The 19,790-nt window shown below is 38.3% G+C and overlaps 1 long non-coding RNA gene across 1 annotated transcript in view; it reads left to right on the top strand.

The window, feature by feature from the left end:
* LOC106049722 (uncharacterized) overlaps positions 1-19,790 on the top strand; it is a 64,614-nt gene that overhangs the window by 43,348 nt on the left and 1,476 nt on the right. The window contains exon 6 of the long non-coding RNA XR_010827471.1: positions 18,967-19,790. This exon is cut by the window's right edge and continues 1,476 nt beyond it. This is a non-coding gene — a long non-coding RNA (uncharacterized lncRNA). The remainder of the gene's footprint in view (positions 1-18,966) is intronic.

Here is a 19,790-nt window from a genome sequence, read left to right as displayed (position 1 = left end):
CTTTTAGGAGGCAGTGCTTAAAGATTGACCAGCACTGATGGACGTCAATGCCTTCAAAATCAGTTTCCCAGGGGACCTTGCTGACTAGTTCCCTGAGCAGCCTGAAGTCTGCTTTCCCCACATCCAGGGCTGAAGTTTTGGTGGCGGTTTTCCTTCTGTCACCATAAATTCTAAACTCAACCACTTCATGGTCACTATGACCGAGATGGCTGCCAATTGCCACTTCTCCCACAAGACCCTCTCTGTTCTCCAGCAACAGATCTAGGAGGGCACCTTTCCTAGTTGGCTCTAATATATTAATATATTAATATTAATATATTAATATTAATTACTTTAATTTATATATGGGTTTCATTCCTAATAATTGGACTTGAGTTAAATTAATAATTTCACTTGAGTATTACTGGTGTTTAAGTTAATGTCAAATTTCACAATTGTTTCATTTGAATTTAGAATCAGTATTCTTATACTGAACACCATAGTAAAGGATTATAGAGGACTGTGCTTTTATATATTTCTTATTCTGTACACCTTGGCCACAGTATTATTCATTGGCCTTATAAGAGGTCTTATTCTTCTCTTCTACCTGTCCTCATTAGGTTTTATGTATTTAAGTAGTATTCACAATGAGAATGATGGAAGTTGCACAGGTCTGTTTTTCCGTATGTACCCAAATTTTTATGTCATCACATTAGAACATTCTCTTACCATCAAGCTCATTTATCATCTCTATAGCACTTAATGTTTGTAACTTTTTGTGCACTTCCAAACAAATTTTATACCCCTCTGAAACAGAAAGTCTATGTTTTCTCAGCTAGTATGAGATAGGATAGTAAAAACCCACTCATACTTTTCTGTGTCTGCTTCTGTAACTGTTGTGCTTTTCTTTCCTCTGCTACCAAAGATTATTTTTTTTCTGATTTTCAGTGAACTTTTCTCCCATGGTGGCAATGCTTTGCACTACACTGGGATTGCAAAGGCCAAAAAGATGAAAACGCTTTCTTACCAGAAATATCTGGGTCATTAACTGGTGTCAGGATTAAAAAATCATGAAGAGGATCAGACATCAACAGGGGTCTAATTCCTTTTTCCTATGCAAATTCTCTTCCATAGGCCTTTTGAGAAGCTAGTGATTAGCTTTTGTCTTTCTCTGCTGATGGCTGTTCCAGGTGCAGAAATCTCTGTGCAGTTTTGAGTAGACATAAACCTACACTGAAGTGATTATTACTAATTATCAGCACTGTGTACCTCCTCAGTAGAAGAGTCCAGGACCTCATTGCCATGGCAGATAAAAAGATCAATTCACTTATCCAAGGAAAATATCCCAGCTGAGTAAGGTGCAAGCAGGTGAACATTATTATCATTTGAGAGAGCTGCCACTATCAATGCTATAAATACTGAATTATCTTTGTCAGCTTTACATGAGCTATTAGCTTAATTTCATCTTTGAAATATCATTTTTCAGAAAAGAAATAAAAGATGGGAGACCAAGTTTTACAGTAAAAGTTAATATACTCAGCACTTTGGAAAGCTGGATAATGTAAGATGGTATATGTACTAGAGGTTGGTATTTATATATTATATTTATAAATACTATATTTATAGTGGCTTTCTTAGAGAGTCAAAATAATGAATTATCTATAAGCAGATAACAAACAATTTTATAGTTTAAAGAAAGTCACTTAGATTTCAGACTAAGAAATTTATTTTGGTAACAGAGCCAATTTATACAGCCAATCCTTATGCTTCATCCTAAGCAGGATCCACGGATTATAAATCTTGCTGGGATATTTTACCTGTTCATTCATGCTTTCTTATACATTACTTTATGGTAGAACTGTAGGTTTTGTTTATGAATATTTTTTCTTACGGTAATGCTTCTTTATGGAGCACACAAAACACCTAATGGTCTAATGCCTTTTGATAATAAAATTACATGCTTAGTACTTTATATTGGTCTTATACGTCTAGAGCTTGCTTTTCACAGACTTTAAGAAGGTTTCCTGGTTTCAGTGAAGATAGAGTTAATTTTCCTCCTAGTAGCTGGTAGGGTGCTATGTTTTGGATTAGGATGAGAAGAGCGCTGATAACATGCTGATGTTTTAATTGTTGCAGAGCAGTGCTTACACCAAGCCAAGGACTTTTCAGCTTCTCGCTCTGTCCTGCCAGAGGGCAGGCTGGGGGTGCAGCAGGAGCCGGGAGGGGACAGACTCGGGACAGCTGACCCAAACTGGCCAAAGGGGTATTCCATACCATCTGACATCATGCTAAACAATACATAAGGGTGGCTAGCCGGGGTGAGGGGCGGCAGCTGCTCGGGGGTAGGCTGGGCATCGGTCAGCGAGTGGTGAGCAATTGCAATTGTGCATCACTTGTTCCATACACATTAGTAGTAGTAGTACTATTATCATTATTATTATTTTCCTGTCTTAATAAACTGTCTTTATCTCAACTCACCGGCTTCACTTTCCCTTTTCTCTCCCCCATCCCAGAGAGGGAGGGGGGAGGGTGAGCGAGTGAGCGAACGGCTGTGTGGTGTTTAGCTGCCGCAGGTTAAACCACAGCAGAAGGCACTGGAGGACTATATATATATATATTATTTTTTAATACATAATTGTGTATTTTTGAAAATTATGAGGAAAAAATTCTTAAAAATAAGCAACAGGTGTTCTACTATGAATACTTAAAGTTGAACTATTAAATTTCACTTACTAATGTCTATTTAAAAATACAAGTCCCTTGCATTAGAATACATGGATTATTCATTTTATTAAAATGTCAAAATTAACAAGACTATCCTTTATTTCTTAGCCAGAGTAAGTATGTGAAATAACTGCTGCTCCAAATAGTTGTCAATATTTCTATTGCGAGATTATTTTTCCTTTATACAGTTGAAAAAAGACTTCCACATTATTGTATTAGCATAGTGTGTCTGTTTTTTTCAGAATATTTCAAAACATGAACATTGGTTGTCACGTATGATGAAAAGTAGTAACTGAAGTGAAACTTAAATAACAAGAGAAAATCAAATAACTGAGAATACTAGCAATGTGGTAAATCAACAGCAATAATCTGGAAATGATTATGTGTAGAAAACTGTGATTTCTATAAAAACCTCATACTTGCCATCAGAAAATTTAAAATTTTTACCTAATGACCTTCTCTTGCTGCGGAACTTACAAAGACAATACTTCAGCTCCAGTAAATCCATCTAGTCTGAAATATTTTGGTTAGTTTTATTAGTATATCTGACACCTTCCCCCACCCCCCCTCCCCTCCCCCATGGGTTTGAAAAGAGAGTACTTTTAGGACCACTTAGGATCGAGGCAGTGACAATTAATTAGGGATAGAGGTAAAAGGGTATGTACTGCATTACCATTCTTGGATATCTTTCTACTGGTAAGTCGTGACTGGTCTATGTATTCTCATATCAGTTCTGTGTAATATTGAACCACATAGTCATAAATTTAATGCAGAAGGTGAAATCTTGACCTTCTTCATAGAGTTCCATAGGACTAGGTTTTCACCTAAGTTTCAACATATCTGTGACACAAGAGAAATATTTTTTCTATGTAATTTATTCTTTAATCGTCCTCCGACAGATTTGTATTTATTTTTAGTATTTCTTAGAACCATGTATTTTTACTGCTACCACTGATAAGCCCCTATGCAATCTGTATGTGCTTTCCTGTCAATTCAATATTATGAAGTTATATGCCACCTTTTCCAAGACATCTAGATCTCAATGGGTCAACACAAATTTGCTTGTGAAGAAAATTAACTGTCTTCATCTAACGAAGGTCCAATGAAATGCATCATCCTTACTTTTGTTTCTTCATTAAATCTAGCATATGGTATAGATCTTGAGGGTGGGAGGGCAGGGTTAAGCTTTGCATTTAACGTTCTACTGGTATCTGTGGTATTTGTCCTGAGTTGTGTCTATGAGACACAGATAAACACAAGAGAGCATTTTTATGGAAACTACTGCAGTAAAGACAAGACTTAATTTGATCAATACAATTAGTTGAGCACTGTTTGAAATCATTGCAACAAGTACTGTAGAAAGTCACACTATCAATTTATTTGACAATAATATAAAATTAAAATGGGAATCATAATTGATGTTCATGATATAGAACAGATATATATTTTTTTTTTTTTTTTTGGGGGGGGGGGGAATCATACCTATATGATTTGGATCAATGATCATGTTTCTCTTGTAATTCTCATTAAAACTATTTGAAAGGAAAATATTAATTATTTCCATCTTTTTCTCCATAAATTTGATTTTGCAAATTATCTCTTGTAATGTTCTTGGTAGTGTCTATAACCCATAACTACAGACATCATTATTTCACCTGAAAACCGGTGTTGCAGTAGACCAATGGTAGTAGACTGGACAGAGATTTTTTTAATCAGTTAAATGAAGGTCACTCCTCACTCATTTTTATCAATGACCTACAATACTGATAGCTGCATAAGAGTAAAGACATTCTGGTTTATATGGAACTGTTGCTACCCGTCTTTTCAAATAAACTATTCTTATCTGCCTCTGTGGTAGTGGAATGTAATCCATGCTACAGATCAGGCAGTTTGAGAAGGGCTACAAGGTAGAAGTCTTTGATTTGTTCTGCAGTTTCCCTAGTTTACAAGGGAAAAACACTTCCTAGCCCAGTGCTGTAATTTCATGGTTAACAATGTCTAGATTACAATACTATACCTTCATTAAAAAACTAATATTATTCAGTATGCTATTATTCATTCATTTTGTCAGCTGGTGTTTCATCCATAATATTGTTACCAAATTACTGGATTTCAAGATCGAATATATATATATATATATATATATATTAAATGGTTCTCAAATATCAACTTCTGGCTTTGAGAAAAGAATTACAGGTGTACTTGAAGGACAAGGTTTTGAATGAGAATCAAGAGTGGAGAGAGAAATCTGGGAAAAATACCCAGATTACAAAGAAGGATAGTATTCAAGACTCCTTTCTCTTCTTCATGTATATAGCATCTTCTTCAGGGATATAGCGAACTAAGATTTGTAGTTCCAGAATTCTGCAGGGTAAATGGATTTAACATCTGTTAAATTTTGAGTTTGGGTATCTCTCTTTTTGTTTAAATTAGGAGGCAGCTTTTTATTTAGTTGAAGTATTAACAATCATTTAGGCCTCTAGACTCTCTTGCAGTGGGAAATGACTGTCATACATTCCACGATGCTATCCCAGATGGTAGTATGCTGCCCATGTTTGAATATTTTTATTTTGGGATCTAAACAATACTTGCCTAATATGTATAATTAAATGCATGCACACGTGTAGTGCCTGCACAACCAGCTATTATTAACAATTATGCAGGAATGAATGACAAACTTTATGTAGGGCCTTTATAGGCAGAAGGCTGTTGGCAGATCCAGCTCTGGGCTTTCTAGCTATACAGGAACTGGTGACAGAACAGGTGATGGATGAGGAGTTTAATGAGTCTGAGTTGATGATGCAGAGGTGTAGAGAAAAGCTAAGAAAGGAGTGGGGGGGTCTTCGCTGTGAGAAATTCACCTGGTACTGCAATGAGAGCAAGTAATTGGGCTGGTAGGGAAGAGTGCATTTACAGCAAGGAAAGGGAGAATATGGGGGGATGTGGGGAAATAGAAGTCATATTCTTCTCTTTTCATCCTTTTGTCCAGATCTAGTTGCCAGGTCTTTTGCGTAATTAAACACATTGGGAACTAGTCTTCCAATGTATCATTGTATAGATAAAGGTCCTGGTCTTCTTCAGGCTAAATGCTTAATAAAATGTCTGTTTGGGAGAATCATCAGGAAAATATAAATCCGGTCAAATGACCTTTACTGAAAATCCTAGAATCATAGAATATCCCAAGTTGGAAGGGACCCACAAGGATCATTAAGTCCAATTCCTGGCTCTACACAGGACTAACTCAAAATTAAATCATATGTCTAAGAGCAGTGTCCAAATGCTTCTTGAATGCCGGCAGGTTTGTTGCCATGACCACTTCTCTGCAGAGCCTGCTCCAGTGCCTGATCATCAAAATAGCCCGCTTTATGTCCAATAGATATATATATTGTCAAGTATATTTATATATATATATCAAGGGACCTGGAATCATACTACCTGAAGAGATCACTACTTTTGAATTAATATAAAGGAAAGAAAGAGTCCCTCAAGCAGCTAATCCCTTGTTGTGGTTTAACCCAGTCGGCAGCTAAACACCACACAGCCGTTCGCTCACCCTCCCCCCTCCCTCTCTGGGATGGGGGAGAGAAACGGGAAAGTGAAGCCTGTGAGTTGAGATAAAGACAGTTTATTAAGACAGGAAAATAATAATAATGATAATAGTACTACTACTACTAATGTGTATGGAACAAGTGATGCACAATTGCAATTGCTCACCACTCGCTGACCGATGCCCAGCCTACCCCCGAGCAGCTGCCACCCCTCACCCCGGCTAGCCACCCTTATGTGTTGTTTAGCATGATGTCAGATGGTATGGAATACCCCTTTGGCCAGTTTGGGTCAGCTGTCCCGAGTCTGTCCCCTCCCGGCTCCTGCTGCACCCCCAGCCTGCCCTCTGGCAGGACAGAGCGAGAAGCTGAAAAGTCCTTGGCTTGGTGTAAGCACTGCTCTGCAACAATTAAAACATCAGCATGTTATCAGCGCTCTTCTCATCCTAATCCAAAACATAGCACCCTACCAGCTACTAGGAGGAAAATTAACTCTATCTTCACTGAAACCAGGACATCCCTATAGTATGCAGTGTCTTAAGATTCAATTAAATATTGCACCCAGAATTACACCTTGAATTGCACTTGGAAGCAAATGCATTGATAGAGCAATCCTAGAAGCCCGCCAGTAATGTGCTAGTTCTGACTACAATTTCTAAGGAAGAGAACAGCTGCTTTACCAGCTGTAGCTTCTCCATCTTTTTAAAGTAGCAAAGGTTGTGTAGTCATGCAGAGTAGTGAAAGCCAGAAAAAATATCAGTGGTTATGTACATCTTTCTATAATGACTAGCTAATATAATTTGTGTTAAATCCACATAAATCCAAATCTAAATAGAATCATCAGGCAGCCAGGAGAACCTTCATCCTGCAAAATTCTCTTACAAAAGACCATTTTTTTACAAACAACATCAGTAAAGAAAAATATGATTAAGATTTTTTTTTATTATTTTTTTTTTCTCCTAGCAAACCAGTATCATTGCAACTGGTGTGTCACAGGGAGTTGAGACTAAACTAGCTCAAGGTTTTAAGCTACAAGTTGTTCTTTTAATGCTCTTTATTTCTGACTCAGAAGATGCAAAACTAGTAGGACTTTAAAAGGCAAATGGTAAAATTCTATCTAGAGTAGCTTTCAGTTTGGAAATCTAATAAGGGAAAAGGAAATAAGATATTAATACTGCTCAGACATGTTACAGCAGTGTACCCTGAAGACAGCTTTTAATTGTTTTGCCTAGTAGGCAACTATTAGTATACTATATAATGAGGGTTCTTAAGTTAAAGCAGAGTTGCCTGCTTTCAGGAACAGGTTCTAAGTTTTTACACAGTGCCATCGCATTGCAGAATAGGAAAAACACTCTCTGGTTTGAAAATGTATGTGAAGCTTTTCTCTAGATCTTAACATATCTCTACTGACTAACTCCAGGCATCAGTATGTCAGTAGAAAGCATCATTCAGATTACCAGCTGCTTTGGATCCCGTTTTGAGACAAGTGTGCTGTCTTGAACTGTGTATATTCCTAACACCTTTCTCAGGGTTTTGAACTTCATTTGAGGTGCTTAAAGGATGGGTTTCAGAGCATGCTTTTTAAGTCCCAGAGCTCTTTGTCTCCTACATATTTTGGGTACTACAAGTTCCATGAAACATGGTAATAATCCATATAACATGCCAAGAAAGAAGAGAAAAAGTGAAAAAAATTTAAAAAAAAAAAAAGTGCATGGGAAGAGGTAAAATAAGGTAGAAAAGGAATGCTGCAAGCTCTGCTTCTGTCATATCATAGAATATCCTGAGTTGGAAGGAACACATAATGATCAAGTCCAACTCCTGGGTCCCCAAATCAAAATGTGTCAGAGCATTGTGCAAACACTTCTTGAACCCTGGCAGGCTTGGTGCTGTGACCACTCTCCAGGGGAGCCTGTTCCAGTGCCCAACCACCTTCTTGGTGAAGAACCTTTTCCTGATACCCAGCCTGAACCAGTCCTGTCACAGCTTCATGCCATTTCCTTGGGTCCTGTTGCGGTCACCAGAGAGCAGAGATCAGTGCCTGCCCCTCTGCTCTCCTCATGAGGAAGCTGTAGACCACGATGAGGTCTCCCATCAGCCTCCTCCTCTCTGGGCTGAACAATCCAAGTGATTTCAGCTGCTCCTCATACACCTTCCTGTCTTTACCATCTTTGTTGTCCTCCTTTGGACACTTTCTAACAGTTTTATATCTTTCTTATACCGTGGTGCCCAAAACTGCACACAGTACTTGAGGTGAGGCTGCACCATCTCAGAGTACAACGAGTAATCACTTTCATTGACTGGCTAGCAATGCTGTGCTTGATGCACCCCAGGATATGGTTGGTGCTCCTGTCTGCCAAGGCACACTTCTGGCTCATGTTCAGCTTGCTCTCGATCAAAACTCCCAGATCCCTTTCTGTGGGGTGGATCTCCAGCATCTTGTCTCCCAGTCTGTATGTATAGCCAGGGTTGCTCCTTCCCAGGTGCAGAATCCATCACTTGCTGTTGTTAAACTTCATATTGTTGGTGACTGCCCAGCTCTCTAATTTCTCCATGTCTCTCCACAAGGACTCTACCCTCGATGGAGTCAACAGCTTCACCCAATTTAGTATCATCCGTGAACTCACACAAAAAAACTTTAAGTCTGTGGTTGTTTTACAGGCACAAACTTAGAAGCCGGGCAGCTGAGCTCCACCACAGCTGCTCTCTCACTTCTCCTCCTCAAAGGGAAACAGAGAGAAAATATGATGGAAAGGGCTCAAGGGTAGAGATAAGGAGAGGGAGATCTCTCAACAGTTTTCAGCACAGGCAAAACAGACTCAGCATAGGGAGATTAGAGAAATTTATTACCTGTTACTAACAAGCTAGAGCAGTGAGAAACAAAGAAAACAAACTAAAAAACACCTTCTCCCCATTCACCCTCCTCTACATCTTCCCCCCGAGTAGCACAGGGAAACGGGGGGATAGGGGCTGCAATCAGTCTCTAACGCTTCGTCTCCGCTGCGCCTTCACGGTCACTCTCTGCCCCTGCTCCACGTGGGGTCCCTCCCATGGGATGCCGTCCTTCCCAAGCTGATCCTGCGGGGGCTGCCCACAGGCAGCAGCTCTTCAAGAACTGCTCCAAATATGGGTCCGTACCACGGGGTCCATCCCCCAGGAGCAAACTGCTCCAGCACAGGTCCCCCACAGGCGGCAGCTCCCCCCAAATCCCCTGCTCCTGTGTGGGCTCCTCTCAACGGGCTGCAGCTCCGGCCCGGGGCCTGCTCCTGCGGGGGCTCTCCATGGGCCGCAGCCTCCTCCAGGCCACATCCACCTGCTCCACCGGGGGCTCCTCCACGGGCTGCAGCGTGGAGATCTGCTCCGTGTGGGACCCATGGGCTGCAGGGGGACAGCCTGCTCCACCAGGGGCCTCTCCACAGGCTGCAGGGGAACTTCAGCTCCAGCACCTGGATTATCCCCTCTCTCTCCTTCACTGACCATAGTGTCTACAAGGCTGTTTCTTACTCCTTGCTCTCCCAGCTGCTGTTGCACAGCAGTTTTTTTCATTTTCTTAAATCTTCTCTCACAGAGGCTCAAACAGCGTTGCTTATTGGTTTAGCTCTGGCCAGCAACAGGTCCCTTTGGAGCCAGCTGAAACTGGCCCTTATCTGACATCAGGCAGGTTCTGGGTTCTTCTCACAGAGGCCACCCCTGCAGTTCCCCACTACCCAAACCTTGTCACATAAACCCAAGTTCTACATACAAATCCTTTATGAAAACATTGAAGAGGACTGTTCCTAAAATGGAGCCCTGGGGAGGCCCACTAGTGACAGGTCGGCATCCTGATTTAACCCAATTTACAAGAACCCTTTGGGTCTGACCTGTCAGCCAATTGTTCACCTGTCTTATTATGCATTTATTTAACTGCATTCTAATATACCTGTGCAGATATCAATGCTGCCCTCATGTAACCAGTGTAAGTATCTTCACTACATTCATTTACTAGTAGAAAAAATAACGTTTCACTCCAGTGGCTAAAAACAACAGTCATGGCATGTGTGTTATGTCTTTGGCCAGCTAAGCATTCTGGACAAACACTCTCATGTCCCTCTGGGCAAAACCATTTGATGACAATTTTAGAGGTTCTCAACTCATTATAGGTTAAACATTGCTCTGCTCATATATATCTGGTCCTCCAAAACACATAAAATGACCTTGGGGAAATGGTAGTTTGTCCTCTGGATATTAAGAGCTACAGATTTTTGTGGCCCCAAAGAATCTGTGGGCACTGAACTAATGGCCATGGATTTAAAATAAGTAGGTTTGATTAACACAAATAATTGAGATTCTTTCTTATGCCTAAGTATAAATGACTTTACTCACCTTGTTTTGGCTTGTATCTCCTTTCCTTACTTCAAAGAATACAAAGAATGAAAGAGAAATAAGAATATTTTTAGGAGAACATAAGATAAGAAACAGGAAACACTATTGGCCTAAAATTTCTAATCCGAAATGGCTATCAAGGAATGAAGACAGCATATGGAGAGAATACAGCTACTATGTATATGTATATATATATGTTTACTATGTTTATGTATATATATATTTTTTCTCTTAAAACTACTAGAAAAAAATAATACTTTATAATTCTGGGTCCTTTTCACATAGAAGAATTTTACAAGAATTTGTATTTATACTATTAATCACTGTATTACTATGTCTTCTTATATAATGCAATGCTGCTATTTAGAGTGGACAAAACTTAATATATTTGAAAGAATAAATTGAAAATGTATACAGACAGTGTAAAACTACTCTGTCTACAAGGAAGGAAGAATTTAGCCTTTTGTTCTTTTCTGTTGTTATATCACCAGTAACTCAGAGATTTAAATGCCTCAGTGAAAAGTAGTTATGAAAGTAATATATCTGAAACAGTTCCAGAAAAAATAAATAATAAATAAATAAATACAGCAGGCAATTGCATATGTAAAACTGGGTTAATAGGGACTGCTAAATTTGCAAATGTGAGTCCATACAGAGGGGAGAGAAATAGTGAATCAGGGGAATTAAGTTTCATTAACTACTGCTTTATTATTATTATTATTATTAATAATAATAATAATAATAATAATAAAATTAGACTAAATGATGGTATGGAAAATCTTTACTATGTTCATTTTACTATCACTAAGCTTGAAATAAAAGATGCTGCCACTAGAGATCATTGTTGCTCTTTGCAGATGTGGCCAGTGTTAAGTGTTTGGGTTTTTTTTTAGAACATATCGTTAGATGCAGTCCTGTTCTTCACAGAATGTACCTCATAACATCAAAACAGAAGAAGAAATAACTGTAGCCTGCACTCTGTCAATCTCAGTTTTCACACCAAATATTTTCTACCTCCTTTCAAAACAGTTCTTCAGCACTACTCATTTATAACTTCAGTGAAGCAATAAAATTTAAAAACATTGTCCTTTAAATTTGATATAATGTTTTTTTTTCAGGACTGAATGGCATTCATATTTCCATATATTGGTATTCATGGACTCTAGAATATAATGTTGGATCAAGCTTGCTTTTTTATGTATCCTGGCTGCTTAAAGTGACAATAAAACTCTGTTAAACAACTTCCAGTAAAAGAACATACCCTTCTCTTTGTCCCCACTGTCTAAAAAATAATAATAAAACAATGACAAAATAATCCTCTCTCTTTAGAAGAGCTAGAATTATTTGGTCTAATCAGTAATTATCCCTGCATCAAAAAAAGGGACTGAAGATAAATCTCATGAAACATTATCTGCAAAATAAAAAAAGGGAAATTCCAAATGATAACTGATCAAAAGGGTAACTATGCATATCAACCAAACAGCTGAATCCTATAGTACATTAAAATAATCCCAAGTGTACAACTGAAAACACTAACTATACTGACTTCTGAAGTATGAAAGATTTTTAATTTAGGGCTCCCTATGGTGATTTGTTGTTTGTTTTAATGATCGTAGATTTTTTCAGTGATGTTTTTCCAAATATGTCCCTAATATTTTGTGATTTTTTCATCCTCCTGGGATGAATTTCTGATTCTTTTTAATATGACACATGTACAATTTAAAGTTTTATTTTGAGATTTTCATATGTACATTCTTTTCCTAAGTGTTTTTGCAATGATTTGCATTAGTTTTCAAAAATCAGAATTGTCCTCTGGAATAAGAAAAAAATAAACTCATCACTTCATAAGATAGTGTAGAAGCTTACTGTACCATGCTTAGGCCTGTTCCAAATTGAGTGACCTAATTTGGTTTGTGTAATACTTGAGCAGGACAAAAGGCCCTTATACTGTTTTTTATATTTCATGTCCATGAATGCTTGCATAAAGCACTGAGGTTCAAACCACAAAATCACACTTTCTTCTTGTTTTTCCCTTCCTGGCAGTTAAAGTTTCAGTGAACTTCAAGATCTTTGTCAAGGAAGGATATTCATTCTTCCTGGGGAGGCAGAAAAGACCTATCAGATACAAAACTTACTGGTAAAATGACAACATTCTTTCACTAGGTAATTTCAACAAATAATTTACTTGGCCTTCTAGGAAACATATATATACACTAATATATTTGTACTTGGGCTCTTTCTGTGTCTTCTCTCACCACCCAAAGCGAACTGGAAACTGGAACTCACTCTGGAGGAACAAAGCTGAACAGAGCAAGCTACTTTTTAAGGATGCTTTTCTTAGAACTCAAGAACTCTCCATCCTCCTGTGTGAGAAAGGAAGCAAGGAGGACAGGAAAGCAGTATGGCTGAGGAAAGACCTGCTGGTCAAACTGAGGTGCAAGAAGGAAATGCACAGGCAGTGGAAGAGTACAGGGATGCTGCCCAGATGTGCAAAGATGGGATCAGGAAAGCCAAAGACAGATGGAACTGAGCTTGGCAAGGGATGCAAAAATAACAAGAAGAGATTCTAAACATACATTGCTCAGAAAAGGAAGGTCAGAGAGAGTGTGCCACCTCTGATGAATGAGAAGGGTGAACTGGTAACCACAGACATGGAGCAGGCTGAGGTACTCAACAACTTCTTTGCCTCAGTCTTCAATGGCAATCAGGCTTCCTATGTGTCTTGTTTCCCTGAAACTGTATATGAGGGCTGGGGGAGAAAAGTCCCTCCCACTATTAGTGAAGAGCAGGTTCAAGACCAGCTGATGAAACTGAACTAGAACAGGTCTGTGGGGCCCGATGACATGCATCCCAGGGTCATGAGTGAACTGGCTGATGGAGTTGCCAAGCCTCTCTCCATCATATTTGAAGAGCCAGGCAGTCTGGAAGTCTGGCAAAGTTTCTGGTGACTGGAAAAAGGGAAACAACACACCCATTTTTAAAAAGGGTAGAAAGGAGGACCCAGAGGACTACAGACTAGTAAGCCTCACCTTTATGCTTGGGAAGATCACGGAAAAGATCCTCCTGGAAGCAATATCAAGGCACATGCAGGACAAGGAAGTGACCAGAGACAGCCAGCATGACTTCACCCAGGGCAAATCATGCCTGACCAATCTGGTGGCCTTCTATGATGGAGTGACTGCATCAGTTTGCAAGGGAAGACCAACCAATGTCATCTACCTGGACTTCTGTAAGGCCTTTGACATGATCCCACATAATATCCTGACCTCCAAATTGTAGAGAGATGGATTTAAAGGGTGGACCATTCAGTGTATAAGGAGTTGGCTTGAAAGTTGCACCCAGAGAGTTATGATCAATGGTTCTATGTACAGGCAGAGGCCCGTGATGAGTGGTGTCCCTCCAGGTTCTGTCTTGGGACCAGTGCTGTATAATATGTTTACTAATGACATAGACAATGGGATCAAGTGCACTCCCAGCAAGTTTGCAGATGACACCAAGTTGAGTGGTGCAGTTGACACAACAGAAGGAAGGGATGCCATCCAAAGGAGCCTGGACAAGCCTGAGAAGTGGGACCATGTGAACCTAAACAGGTTCAACAAAGCCAAGTGCAAGGTGCTGCACCAGACTCAGGGCAATCCCAGACATGACTGCAGACTGGGAGAAAAACTCATTGAGAGTAGCCCTGCAGAGAAGGACTTGGGGGTTCTGGTGGACAAAAAAACTCAACATGAGCCAGCAGTGAGGGCTCGCAGCCCAAAAGGCCAACTGCATCCTGGGCTGCATCAGCAGAGGCATGGCCAGCAGGTTGAGGGAGGTGATTGTCCCCCTCTACTCTGCCCTTGTGAGACCCCACTTGGAGTATTGCATCCAGGTCTGGGGCCCCCAGCACAAGAAAGATGTGGAGTGGGTCCTGTTAGAGTGGGTCCAGAGGAGGGCCACAGAGATGATCAGAGGGCTGGAATACCTCTCCTGTGAAGAAAGTCTGAAAGATGTTCAGCCTGAAGAAGAGAAGGCTCTGGGGAGACCTCATTGTAGCCTTTCAATACTTAAAGGTGGCTTATAAAGAAAGGATAGATAACAACTTTTTGCATGGACAAAGATAGGACAAAGGGGAATAGTTTAAAACTAAAAGAGGGTAGATATAGACTAGATATTAGGAGGAAATTCTTCACTCAGAGGGTGGTGAGTCCCTGGAAAAGGTTGCCCAGAGAAGTTGTGTATGCCCCATCCCTGGAGGTGTACAAGACCAGGTTGAATGTGGTCCTGGACAAGATCTAGTGTGTGGCATCCCTGTCCATGGCAGGGGGTTTGGAACTGGATGATCTTTAAGGTCCCTTCCAACCCAAGCCATCCTATGATCTTATGATTCTTTCCTCTCCCTTCTAAAGAGTAGATACAGTTTTGTGTTTATTTATAAGGTTAGCACATATATTCAAAACTCACATTTTACCTTAACTTGAAGTATTTATGATGTACATGCAAGTCCTTCCTAATGTTAAAATACCAGAAATTTTAAGGCACGTATTCTTAGGCCCCCATAAATTTTAACTTTTTTTTTTTTTTTAATTATTTATTTTTCTCACACAGGGACACATGAATTCAGATTACTGTGTTACCCAAGTCAAAGAACTGTGCTAATCCTGAAGATTTTTTCTAAGACTAAATTTTTTCTCATCTTATACACATTGTGCTCTTTCCCTCCATTCAAGGGAGAGGATTTCCTACGGTGCACAGAGAATTCAGTTTAGAAGTTAGTATTTTTCCAGATTATATTGGCTCTTCAGAAAGAAATAGAATCTTAAAAGACCTCCATGAACCTTAGAGATAATAAAAAGAACAAATATATGTGAAATAGAATGTTGCGTGAAAATAGAGCAGGTTTTTATTTCCTATCTTGTCACTTAATAGCATGTCCCAGAGTTAGCAATAAATAAACAAAGAATGACCAAGTCAACAAGGAAATAAAAGACTATGAAAAGGAGACTCAGATTTAAAAGAGGAAAAATATTAGTCTATTAATCTATTAATCTAAACTAATATTAATATTTTCATATCTTCAGTGTGTTCTTAAAAGAACAGTGGTTTCTGGATATCAAGATGGCAACTTCCTTATAGTAGTAGGCATTTTTGGCATTGTTTGGTCTTATTTTTCACCTCCTCTTGGCTTCCTGCATCTTTTACCTACAGTCAAAATTCAATAGCTAGACTTAGTAGAATTTAAGATCCTTCTTCATCTTCACAATAACAAGCAGTGGTTTCATTTCTTACAAATCAAAATGAAAATCAGCTGAAGCCTGCATAATATATTTAATGTTAATAACACTGTTCATAATAGGTGAATATGAATAAAACCTGAATGCTTCCTTTATTATTTAGTCTCTGAAAAGCCTGTTAAAATAGTTAAAACTTATTTTTATTCCTAGATTAACATTACTGCACTTCTGATGTTAACTAAAAAAAACAACATAACAGAACACTTGTGGTTTTTTTTTTCCTGCTATATATCTTCCAAATTGTTGAGATGCCTATTTGGTGTGTGTGTGTGTGTGCATAATAAATACAAAGAAAGTAAAGTACAGTAAGTCTTTTGATATAGATTCTTGATGTGAGTGATTATCATTTTAACAGATGCTACATTGTTTGATGAAATATTTTAAATTCTGAATGAACGGTCCTTGAAGACCAAGAATGAAAATAATGTCTTACATGTGCAAAATAAATCTCACTTCTCAAGTACAATAGTCATTTACTACTATCCAGAGTGCCGTGCAATGCAGTCATCACAGAGTTCATCAGCAGACAATAGACGATAATTCTTCTTCTTTCTGAAAGAATTATCTCCCCTTATTTTATAGGTGTTGGGCCAAATCCTTCAGTCCTTACTTAGTCCTGGATTAATTTCTCAGACCTTATTCATGGTAGCAAGGAATACTTCAGTCCATGCCAATGAAACACTGTTAACTCTTCCTTAAGATTAGTTCTCAGGCAAAGGAGATAATTGGGGAGTGAGTAATGCATGAGCATTTTGGCAGGTAAAGAACAAAACCCTTAATATATGTCTAAACTATTCACTTCACAAAGGGAAAATAAATATAAAAATAAAATAATAATAAAAACATAGTTCAGATATATTATATTTGACCTGGCCTTTGAAGCATTTCTGAAGAGTCTACGGGAATTTGTGTTAATAATCTGAAAAGAGAACTAGTCTAGACATTGATTACTTCATATTTGCAAAATAGTTATTGCCTATGAATATAGCATCAGTTTCATTGCTTCCATCAAAATGAAAAGTTCAAACCTTCCTTGTATTCATCCTCATTTAGAAGTTCACTTGACTTCAAAATGACTATATTGAAGTATGTGTTACATATGTTTATGAAAGTATACAGGATATAGCCCTAATCATTTCTCTCATCCTTTGATAAGTATTAGGCAGAATAAAAGGGAAATGTTATCCTTTTTTCTTTTTTTTTTTTTTGAAAAAAAAAAATAAAAAGACATAGACGATTATAAATGTATGGAAATGAAGCTGTATTTTATATCACAGTTGCATTTAATATCAAGAAATCTACATATTCCTTAATAACCCTTTATATCTTTTATACAATTAATCAGAAAACAATAGAGCAAGCACTATGTTTACAAAAGTCTGCTGTATCAAATCTTTTATTTCTATTTTTGAACTATTTTTTCTTACATGTTAGTACTAAGTATAAAGGATAATTCCAAGTAGCAAAAATGATATTTGAAACAAATACACCAAATGGAAATCTTGAAGTGATGCTAGATAAACATCACGTCTATGAGTAAATTTCACCAAAAAAAAACACAAAACCTCATATTCCAGCTGTGTTAACAAATGAGCCCTTCTTGAGAAAAATGCATATTAAAAACTGTAATACAAGTAATACCTCTTGTGTTAAATTACAATGACTGGTGGAAAGCAAGAGGAAGGTCACAGCAGCTGATAAACATAGTTATGCAAATGTGTTATTGTAAGAAGGCACTGAACAGGGTTAAAAATTGTGCTAAGCAGGAGGTCAATGAGAAATTTCACGGGTCTTTCTGGCCTTGAAATTATAATAGTGAGGAGGTGAACAGGAAAGAAAAAGAAGATGAAAGTAAGTTTTTGATTTATTTTTTATTTGGGTCTATTTGAAGAATTAAAAAGTTTTGGTCTAGTGGAAAAATGATCTCACTGACAATTATGTTTTCATCACAAAACAAACAAACAAGCAAATTTATCACAATATTTGTAAATTGGCTGTATTTTCAAGTCTCTTTATACCTACCAAATATAGAGAAACCTATATAGATCATATGAGATTCTTCAGCTCTAGAAGAACTCATGAACTCCCCAATCTAACATCACAATTAGACTTATTTAATTTGTAGTGATTGCTTTAATATTCAATATATATTAAAGGGGTTTGTTCTTTAGCTTATGAAATAATTTTGTTTCAAATAAAACAGAGAGAATAAGCCATTTCTGGAGTCTACTAAGCTAGTACAAACTTCACTAGGGATTTTGGGAACTTGTATCTGTTTTGCTACTGGGCAAAGGAAGAGATACAGGTCAAGCAAGTCTGTCATACTGTTGATGCCAGACAGAGTAAAAAAACAGCCATAGTAACGTGGATTGCGGGGTTTATTTTAGAAACAGCAGTGTTAGAGCTTTCACCTCACTCATCTCACACACTCACTGGCTCCCCACAATGCCACATATGCTAGGTCTCAGCTTCCCTTTCCCAGAAGGAACTTGTTGATGGTCTGGAAAGATCATGCAGAAAGTCATCTTGGCTCAAGCTGTGCTACTGTTCACAGTTACCAGTCTTGGGGGGATCACCAGCCAAAGTCATAAGGCATCCCACTGCATTACTTCCCATGTCTCTCTGATATTGAGGATATTAACCTGCTTCTCAGATCTTGTCTCTAGCAGGAATTTTCACTATCTTCTTTCCAGGCCCTCTCTTGTCTCTGAGTCTACTTCTTTTTGATAGCTCCTTATTTTTCTTGTTCTTTTCCTTCCAGAACCTAAAGCCTCTGGATTTCCCAATCATATGCAGAAGAACAATGTTTGCTCAGTGTCCTTGCTGGTGGTTCTGGCTCATGCCTCTTTATTAAATGAAGTATTCAGGATGTGACACTTCCGTATAGTCCAGGTGTTATCAAAATTTACAGCTAGGCTGTATCAGTTGCAGTTAGTGTGTAGCATGCATCTGCCCGAGGATTCAGAAGCGTAGCTTTTGTCATTCAGCTCTTCCTATATACACACAACCAATTGCTTTTTGCCTGTTGGTATTGTCTTTTTTTTTTTCTTTCTTTCTTTTTCTTTCTTTTTCTTTTTTTCTCCTAGGTAAAACTTTACCCCAGGATGTACTGCAGCTATTTCACTACAATGTACTACAGTCTGAAGGAGTATCAAGAGCATGCTTCTGCTACCGGGACAAGATCCCACAGATACAACAGATGAGGAATAATCATTTTGATCTTAGCCTCTGTGGATAATGGATCACCATGTTTGAATAAATAACAATACACTGCTTTCCTCATTTTTACACCTTTTTTAACACTTCATTGAACTGTACAATTTCATAACAGAGGTCCTTTTCACAGTACCAAAGAGGTTCAGCAGACTGAGGTAAAGGCTGATATTCTTTCTGACACACATCTGTGCAGTGTGTGCTGTGGGATTTACAACTCCAAGAGGCCTGTATATGATCCTTCACCCTGTCAGAATTTCATCTGTACTGTGTGCTACGACAGAGAAAAGAAAACTACTGCTCTGAATTTTCTTTTCAGGCTGATAAGTCAAGGGAACAATGAGCATGAAGGACACATGGAACCACCTTTTACCACATTGGAATGAAATGCAAGAAATCCCTATCATTAAGTGCTGCATTTAACACAAGAGGCACTAAAAACAACAGATTAAACACAGACCAGAACAGGCATATGCACTTACATGAAGGAACCCTTTTCACTTTAGGAAGGGGAATAATGGAGTAGAATATATTTATCTTACCCAGAAAAGTGTTTGAGTACATGTAAATAGTGAGTTGGTTTTTTTTGTTTGTTTGTTTGTTTTTCCAATTTAAAATATTGTCTTATAGTCTGTTTTTGTTTCCCCTGATATTTTTTACCGCATAAATGCTGCCAATACAGAAAAATGGAGAAATG

This window comes from Anser cygnoides, chromosome 1, assembly GCF_040182565.1.
Source record: "Anser cygnoides isolate HZ-2024a breed goose chromosome 1, Taihu_goose_T2T_genome, whole genome shotgun sequence".
Taxonomy (NCBI): Eukaryota; Metazoa; Chordata; class Aves; order Anseriformes; family Anatidae; genus Anser; species Anser cygnoides.
This window is presented reverse-complemented; position numbering and strand designations above follow the sequence as displayed.